Source organism: Pinus tabuliformis, chromosome 6, assembly GCF_031772625.1.
Source record: "Pinus tabuliformis cultivar Carrire ecotype Pingquan chromosome 6, CPIR1, whole genome shotgun sequence".
NCBI classification, from domain to species: domain Eukaryota; kingdom Viridiplantae; phylum Streptophyta; class Pinopsida; order Pinales; family Pinaceae; genus Pinus; species Pinus tabuliformis.
The window spans coordinates 77,117,159-77,126,638 of NC_142292.1; the positions used below are offsets into that span (position 1 = coordinate 77,117,159).

Genomic DNA, 9,480 nt, shown 5'->3' on the forward strand with positions numbered 1-9,480 from the left:
TATGAGAAGGCTTCTTTTCGTCGACTTATTCCAAGTTGTCGTTGCCTTGTGTCAATGGAAGGTTTTTACGAGTGAAAAAAGGATGAAGCGAAGAAGCATCTATTCTATATACATTTTCAAGATAAAAAGCCCCTTGTCTTTGCAGCTCTTTATGACACATGGCAAGATTCTGAAGGAGGAGTATTCTTTACATTTACTCTTTTGACTACACGTTCCTCTAAGGCGTTGGCGTGGCTTCATGATTGAATGCCTGTTATATTGGGGACGGAGGGCGCAATTGATGACTTGTGGAATGACCTTTCTGGCTTTACATTTGAAATAGTTACTCAGCTATACGAAAGGATTGTTGTGTCCCAGTACCAGCTTTCAAGAGGAGCCATGAAGGACCCCTTGTTCATACAACTAATGAAGATGTTGTACATTATTGTGAGACAAGATGTCATTCTTGTGGCTATTTTTGCCGACTTCTGATCGATCACCCTGGTTTGCATAACACAGTGCATGGCAATATGAGAAATGTTAAATTCATTTCAGAATCAGAGGAGATTGATATTGTTGGCAGAAGCCGAGAAGCGATGGCTATGGCCGTGACTGTACTACTTGTGTGTCTTAGTCTTTTTATTCATGTCCTTAATGCAGAACAGTCTCTGCGTATCCTTCTGCCTTCATAAGAAGATGCCAAAGCCGAAAGGAATGGAGCTCGTGAAAAGCTCAGCACGGCATCTAATGCCTCATACATCGCGGCTTCTTATGTCAAATTCGTAGAATCGGGGGGTGCCAGGGTTGTTCCTTTAATCTACAACGAACCCACAGAAGTTCTCGAACAGAAATTTCACTTCAAGGGAAATGCATTTCCCTTTATTTTTGAAGAGGGGTTTTAAAAACGAGAGCGTGCTATACTTAACTTGGTTGATCTGATCTGATCTGGTGGGCAGGGCAGTGGCAATGGCAATGGCGATTCGTGGAGTGATCCCGTCAAATCTCAAGCATTCAGTGTTTGCATGTGTAGCGCTCTTGACAATATGCCATCTATGTCTGGCGGCACCGTCATCGGAATTGGTGCTCCTAAAGGTGGATACAGAACTTAAATATGGTCCATATGAGAATCTTGCTGCATTTTCATTTTCACCCTTTATTGTTCACTTTGAAGATAACCAACCATTTGCAGTTGTCAAGGAGCTGGTGCGAGAAATAGAAATTTCACATTGGGGAAATGTTCAGATAACTGAAAATTATCACCTTTTTCATGGTGGTGCTCGAATCAAAGGTGGCTTTTCAAGGATTGAATACCAAGCAAGACCCAATGCTACAGGTGCATCATCTTTTAAGAGTCTAGTGGCAAGACTGCTACCTCGAGCACATTCGGTTTATTACCGAGATGAAATTGGGAATATTTCTACCTCACATTTGAACACCAACTTTAGAAAAACAGAACTGGAAATTGAACCTCGATATCCTATGTTTGGAGGCTGGCAAGCCACTTTTACAATAGGCTACGGCTTACCTCTACAAGATTTTCTCTTCCAAGCAGCTGATGGCAGGCGTTATCTTAATATTGCTTTTGCATCTTCATTCAGTGATATGGTCATTGATAAACTTATTGTGAAGGTTGCACTGCCAGAAGGATCTAAAGATCCTTATGCTTCTGTTCCCTTTTCTGCAGACCAACATCGTGAGATAAAGTACTCCTATCTTGACACTATTGGAAGGAATGTTGTGGTACTATCAAAGAAGAATGTGATGCCTGAACATAATGTGTTTCTTCAGGTTTATTATAAATTTAGTACCATTTCAATGCTAGCAGAGCCACTGATGTTGGTCACCGGTTTCTTCTGCTTCTTTCTGGCTTGCATATTGTATTCACATTCCGATTTTTCAATTTCAAAGTCATCAGTTTCATACCTTGCTAAACTACCAAGTAAGGAGATTGACAGTCGCATATCTCCTCATGAGCAGAAGCTTATTGTTTTGAAACAAGAGGTAGATGAGTTGTTGCAGGCAGTTGATGAGATATAACTGATGTCCAGTTAGTCTGATAGGTATAAAGTTCACTGAGAGGAAGGTTTTCTTTTTTGTTATAATTGAGAATGAGCAGCTGTGCCGTTCTGAAAGATTTTATTATGAGAGGATGACTTTTCTTCCTAGCTTTTAATGTTGCAGAATTTAAATAGTTCGTATGTGAGGAGTTTAGAGGAAGACTGTGTTTTTTAAATCACACAGCAGTTTCGTAGCGCGCTACGAAACTGCTGTAGGTGATGTTTTCAATGCAGAATAAACAGTTTGACCGAGAATGTTAGAAGAGAGACACTTGTACATCAATACAACCTACAGCACATCAGAAACATGGCAGCATTCCATACCTGGGGTTATTAAAAGAGCTGGGACATGTTGCTGAACTTTCGAAGGATGGTAGGAGACAGGGACCTTAAAAATAGGTGTTTTGATCCTGATGATAAATGATCCATCAGCGCTAACAAGTATCCAAAGTCAGCGTTCCTTGCATCTGTAGCTCAATCATCTTGAGCCTAACCAACAAAAGACAGCTGTCAAAGATCAAGAAAGGAATCAGGCATACGAGGAGATGAAGTTAGAGTTTTAGTGTGATTAGAACTCTATGTAATTACAGTTCAATACCTTATGCATTTAATGAGTTGTTTTAAAAGAGATAAGGTTAGTTAATGATAGACCATCGAGCTCTCCCCTCATGCTTGAGGAGGAGACTCAAGGTAGTTTTAGGAGTTTTCCTATATATAGTGAAAACTCTGATGTAAGTGGGGTTGGAGATTTATGAAAAAACAGAGTTTTTATATCAGCTTATGTAAAAGACTTTTGACAGTAATATAAAGATTACTTTTTCTTCCCAAGGTTCATCATGTGTTCAAGTGCTCAGAATATATGTGGCTTTGTTTTTATCCTTTTATGTTTTACAGCTCACTAAATATGCAATCACTCTGAATTCACCTAGTGCTCAGACTTCCTGTGTATATTTATGAGTTGAGGTTCCTTTTGAGAAATGTTCTGAGTGTTAAACATTATATGCCTTGGCTTCCATGATTAAGTAGTTAATAGTTTACTGCAGAGGTGTTTGACTCCATGAGCCCAATGGAAGAAATGTTATTTTGTTGTTCCAACCAACTTATTTTCATAAACTGTTTGAAGAGTTAGCTATCTTTTCTTATTAATAATTCCTATCAAAAAATCTGTGAGAGAGCCCTCTCTGACTAAGGAGGCTAAGCCTTAGTCTAAAGCCTGGTTTGAAATAGTTGCATGAGATCTTGCTAAGTAGCAGCCCTTAGTACACGATTTTGTGATAACAGGTTCTTTAAGAAGAGTCTACTTGTGGATTGAGTCGTCTTTGTTGGGTTCCTTAGAGGGTGGGGTCTTTATTGTGTTCCTTTCGTGAGTATTGGACCCCCTTGCATCTCCCACCATCATTAGTGTTAAGGATTGGATCTCCTTTTTCTTCTTTGATAATGACCTCACTAATGGGAGGAAGAATATATGAACCCCCTAACAAAATGTTGAAGGCTTCGGATTCTACAAGGTTAGCTTGCTCATCTACTTCTTCATCATCACTGTCATCCTCATCACTTTTCTTATCTTCAGAGGATGAATCTTGTTCAACAACATTTGTCAGAACCAAAGTGTTGGGGACTTGAGATGAGCTTGGCTTGTCCTCTTCATTTTGATTTTTAGGAAAAGGCTTCCCTTTTGGGATATAGCTAGACTTTTGGGCCCTTTCCAAGGTAGTGAGTTTGTTCATGTAGAGCCTATCTCGTGAGTTCATTTATTCGCTGAGATTTTCCATTTTCTTTAGGAGTACCAAAAGGGTTTCTTCGTGTTGTTCTTCGGATGTTTTATTCTTGACCTTTGCCTCAGCCTCGGGGTGGTCATTAGCATCCATTTTGGAGATTCATAAGTTTTCCTCAACTTACATTGTTATCTCTTTAGCCTTAGCCAAGGTTGAAGGTTTCTAGTCCCTTAATGCATAATTTAGGTGTCCACTCACAACTTCGATAAATTTGTTGGGAATGTTGGCATCAAGGGGCTTCAAATGATCAGGGACATCCCTAACTACCTTATCAATTTTTTGGATGAATTCTTTGATGTCTTCCCTTCCCCTATTAATTTTATAGAAATTCTCAATGTTGAAGGTTCATTGTGCATTACATGACCATCTTCTCATGAACATGTCCACAAATTGGTCAGAGTCTTCTATGCATGATCGGGGAAGACTAAGGTACCTTTCCCTAACTTGTCCTTCAAAAGACAAAGCGAAAAGAATCATGAGCCTATCCTCATCAAATATCAACCTATGAGACATGCTCCAATAGAACTCTTCAACAAAATCACAGACACTTATGGTAGCATCGCCTTTGAACTTGGGCAACTAGTTATTGTATTTCTCAGGTAAAGGTTTGGGGTCATCACTCAATTTCAAAGGGTCAAAGACACTAACCAAATGCCTTTCACTTTTGGTCATTTTGGGTTGGTCTTATTTTCGGTCAATGCTAGAACAAATTGTCATCTTTGGGGTAGGATCACTAACATTTTGAAATTCAGGGACAAGAGCAGTTCTAAAAGGTGATGGATTTTGTTCTCCCTTTCTCACAACAACCCTAGTTAGAGGAGGAATATAAGGTGATGGATTTTGTTCTCCCCTTCTCACAACAACCCTAGTTAGAGGAGGAATATTTCCACCTTCAAGTAAACTAGGGGTTTTGACAATGAATGGAGATGCGGAGGAATATTTGAAGTGTCGTCAATGGATCAATTCCTCAACGATTCACTAGGGAGGTGGACTTGCTTCCTCCCTGAAAACGGTGCCAAAAATGTTACCACTCAAATTAGCAGGGGTCTTAGGAGGGGTTCCTATATAGAAACTATTAGGTCGAGGGAAAAAATGGAGAGATAACCCATTGTCACCTTAGCTAAGGATTCCTCCTCTTTACAAACTTTCATTGATGGGAGGAGTCTCGGTATATGAGGAATCATGAGAATTATATGGTCAATGATAAGATAACGAAGTGATTCTTAGGCCTATTCACAAGAGAGACTCAACTAAATGGGTTGTTTACTTTAGAATCAAGGTGATGAGCTCTCTATGAATGGATAATAAGGGCTTTGAGGATAGGGTGTGAAATTATGCCTTGTCAAGGTAGCCCCTAGTCTCAAAAGGCCTTATGGATGCTTGACTTCTAAGAGATCTTTATGGAATTGTAGTCAACAAGTTGCAGGACCACAAAGGGCCAACTGGACCGAAAATTAGGTCAAGGATATGGAGTTGATCAATAAAGGATGTGCTTGAACTAATTAGGGAAAGGAATAGGATCAAAGAAAGAATCGTGTTTTGATGATTTAATTTTATGATCCCTTGAGGTTACTAGCCAATGGGAAACCAAGGGTAAGAAATTATCTTTGAGCTAGGGATTGAAACATCTCAAGATCCCACCGTCAAAATTTTGTGAAATTTGAAGGGTTTCTTGAGGACACACCAACGTAGTTGTGGGCAAGAGATCGAATACTTTTGGTGGATACATTGTGAGAAAAGTGATGCCCTATGTGACTTATGGAGGCTAGACCTAGAAAACGAGGGGAAGGTGAGAGGAATTCTCTTTAAAAATGATCACATATGGAAGTATTAGTGCCTAATCCTTTGGGGAATATGGATTCAAGATGAAATTTGTGATTTAGAGGAAATACACCCAATCAAGGAGCCTCCTAGACAACTTTGCATGGCAATTAGGACATAAGAGTAGCTGCTAGAAGAAGTTATACTTCAATTTGCAATAATTGACGAATTATCAAGATGTATTCAATAGAAACAATCTCTAGGAACATTCACCCCTTTATACATGATACATAATATGATGCAATGCTATAAAGACTAAATTTCCACAATTTCGCATAAGAAAAGCAGTACATTTGAGATCTAGTATAGCGAAAATCCCAACAACATTAATGTGAGAAAATAACAATAATAAGCATGTAAATGGTACTTACATGTGCAAAATATTATATCCAATCATCATATTATGCAATAGGTAAGCTCCAAGACAAGAGAGAGATATCCAAACATCAAAATTCATCCATTACATCCAAAATCGTCCTCCAAAAGGAATGGCGAAAATCTCACAAAAGAGAGAGACCCAATCCAAGTGATGATGGTGAAAATGAATCATCTCACTTCTATTTATACACTCTCTAATGTATTCTATTTAGTTAATTGGCCTAATTGAGCCCCTAAAATTAAAAAATGTGCATAATAACAATACTTTTGGTGACAAGCCCACCAAATAGCTCAATAATGTAGAGATAAGCCTCTCAAGAGGGTCAGATGATCAACAAAATGAGTCATTGGGCCTTTGAGGAGGCCTAATGAAGTCCAAGGGGTTCCATGATGTAGAAATGGACTCCAAACATAGTGGACGGGGGGTTTGCCCCTTATTTCCCAAGCAAGAACCTGTAGTGCTCCCAAGTGGGTATGGGAGCACAAGGACATCTTCATGGGTCTCCAACTAGATCAAAATGCTTATAGACCATCTGTAAGGGATAGAATAATGACATAAGCCCTCCCTCTATAGTGGGAGATATCCTTTAGACCTTGGAACATCTACCAAGTGAATGGTGCAACTATGGAGTCGGTTGGGCATGGTAGACGAAGTGCATCATCCTCATCCAAAAGGTGGAACACGAGCAATCAATGAACATTTTTGGTGATCCATGAAGTAATATCTACTATGGTGGAGGCCCATGGCTCTCAACGCTCACCCTACAATTTCCAATGTCTCTCTCGAGGGCTAGGACCCCGTATAGGGAGACCAAACCCCAAATGAAGAACCACCTGCAATCCTACATAAGATCTAATGTGTCCCCTTTCCCTTCAATACAAAAAGTCATTAGAATAATCAAGTAATAAAGTTTACAAGGCATGGGATCAATGGGGCACTTCATGGTGGCATGCCCCTCCATAGTGGGCTTTGGCATGTACAAGTGTCTCCAATCTCAATAGGGGGTTAACCAAGGACCCTATTAGGTGGTTTCAACCTCTAAAGGGGGTAACATGTCCATGGTACATCCCTCAAGTGGTAGGCGAAAAATGATATAAGGAGTGGGGATCACGAGAATCATCCAGACCACATGTCAAGGTGCAAGGGTAGTTATAATAAGGGAAGCCCACACCTAGGTATATGAGTGTAGGAGGGAGAAAATCGTGGTACATGAGTTACCACGACCTTTGTTTTTCCACCCTTCTTCATATTCCTTTTGCCTTTGATTGATTTTTCGTCATAATTGCTTTGGGCTCTAGGGGATGGAGAGCATGATGTGTAGTATGTAGTAGTGGATACCCCATTGAGGTAGGGTAGTTCATCGCCCACCAAAGGTTGGGACAATCAAGGGTTCCTTAATGATGGAGGGGGGTCATCTAGGGCACATATGAACCAGGGTGATGGCCATGGATAAGGGGTAATGCTCATGCTTGTCTTTTTCCCATGTGCTAATTTTATGTGTCTCGACCATCTTTTACATTTTGTGGTACACTTCCTATTAAGGGTGGCCAAATTATGCTTTTTATTTTCTTTTTAGCTGTATCAACCTCTGGGGCATCGTTCCAAGCCTAACCCAAGGTGTGGACAAGGGGAGGGGGAGGCTAACCCTATATGGGCCCAATGGACACATGTGGACCTGAATGGGAAAAATTATGAATGAGGCTAAGATGAGTGGAAGCGGGGTGATGTATATGGAATCGGGAAGCGGGACCACACGACCAAAATCGGGATTCCCATGTAGTTCCAACCCTAAATCCAATGGACAGTAAAGGAATTACCACAAGACTAAGATACAAGGGTAACCACACAATCAAACAATTGAGACAAGAATACAAACCTAATCCTCTCTTTCCGCCAAATCCCCCCACCAATCCATGCCCAAAAGTGCCCGTGACAAGTAAGAAAAATTACTCAACTATACCAATGAAAAGCCATACCTTTGGGGTTGTGAGGCCCACCTTCAAACATACATCATAATAGATGGGTGAGGGACAACATGGCTGGCTTAGGTGGCAAAGAAAATGGCACATTGAGCTATCTGGGGGCTGCAAAGAGATGCTAGTTGCTGGTTAAGGACCATCTAGGAGAAAAAAAAGAACTCCTATGCATACTACCCACATGTGGTTGGTAAAAGGCCCTAAAGAAACAATTACTACTACTACCAAGAAGTTTAAAGAGGTAAGACATTTGAACTCATTACCTCTGTATGCATTGCTCATTCAACAAAATTAATTTTCTCATAATGAAAAACATGAAAATGCAAACCATGATCATAATGATGAGAAAATAATCAAATGGAGGGAATCCTTTAAAAGATTGGAATGTCTAGACTAGGCAGCAAATTCTTTTGTTGCCTGGGAATCCATTACAAAACAAAATGAGACAATCAGAGATTGAAAAAAGGGAAAGAAAGATGTGGCAGTGCAAACCATAAGTGCCATTGTTGTCAAAATCACCCAAACAAAAAATAAGATAGAGGAAGACAAAGGGATACAGGATAACAACCCTAGAAATTGGATAAAGGCACAAGGGGACAAATGGAAACATTTGTTGACTTCTTATGAGGAGGAGGTGATACCACTCAAGGAACACCAAAATGTTATCAAAGAACTGGAGGACAAGTGGGCCGAGACAATAGAGGTTTATAAGATGAGATGGGAAGCAAAGGAAGAGGAAAGAAAGAAGGTGGACCAACCACATTGTAAAATCAACAAAGTAGATATCCAAAACTTTTAGTTGATCATGTTGGTGGAGGCGTTCCTCAACTACATGCCTCCATTTCCTCAATACAACACGTTTCTACAAGAAAAATATATGATGTTTTAGAAAAATGCACTCATGACTGGTAAACCTTTCGAGATCATCAGTCCTCTTACCTTCCTTATAGCTTACTCGGAATGTGCTCACAAAGAAAATAACCTCCTTTGTGAGTTATATCAACATGATGTCTATTGTTTTGATGACAAAGTTTGAAACCCTAATCACTTTGTCGATGATATTCAACTAAAATATTTTGTTTCCTTTTTGGCCCGAAAAAAATAATTTTGATAGCAATCTATGAATAAGTGGAGAACAGTACATGCCTTTACAGGTCATCTAGAATAATAAGAGATGGATTTCTTCACTCCCTCAAAGGTAGAATTTACATTGATGAATAAGCAGGATGCCATTACACTGTAACACCCCCTGGTTAATTTTCTATGTAAATAAAATAAGACCAAGGTCATGGGACATGTATTCCAAGATAAATGTTGGGAAAAACATAGTGATGGGTATCACTGCTGATTAATTAATGGCTATGGAAATTGGCAAATCCATTGGCAAAGGCAAAGTGGCATTAAATTAAATTTTATTTATGAAATAAAGGAAAATAGGAGAAAAGGAAGATTAAAGGTCACAAGTTTGCATGAGAGGGAAATTGAGGGGAAAA

General features: G+C 39.7%; 1 pseudogene; it reads left to right on the forward strand.

The window, feature by feature from the left end:
• Positions 1–945: 945 nt before the first annotated feature.
• LOC149257338 (dolichyl-diphosphooligosaccharide--protein glycosyltransferase subunit 1A pseudogene) lies at positions 946–2,016 on the forward strand (annotated as a pseudogene).
• The last annotated feature ends 7,464 nt before the right edge of the window (positions 2,017–9,480 follow it).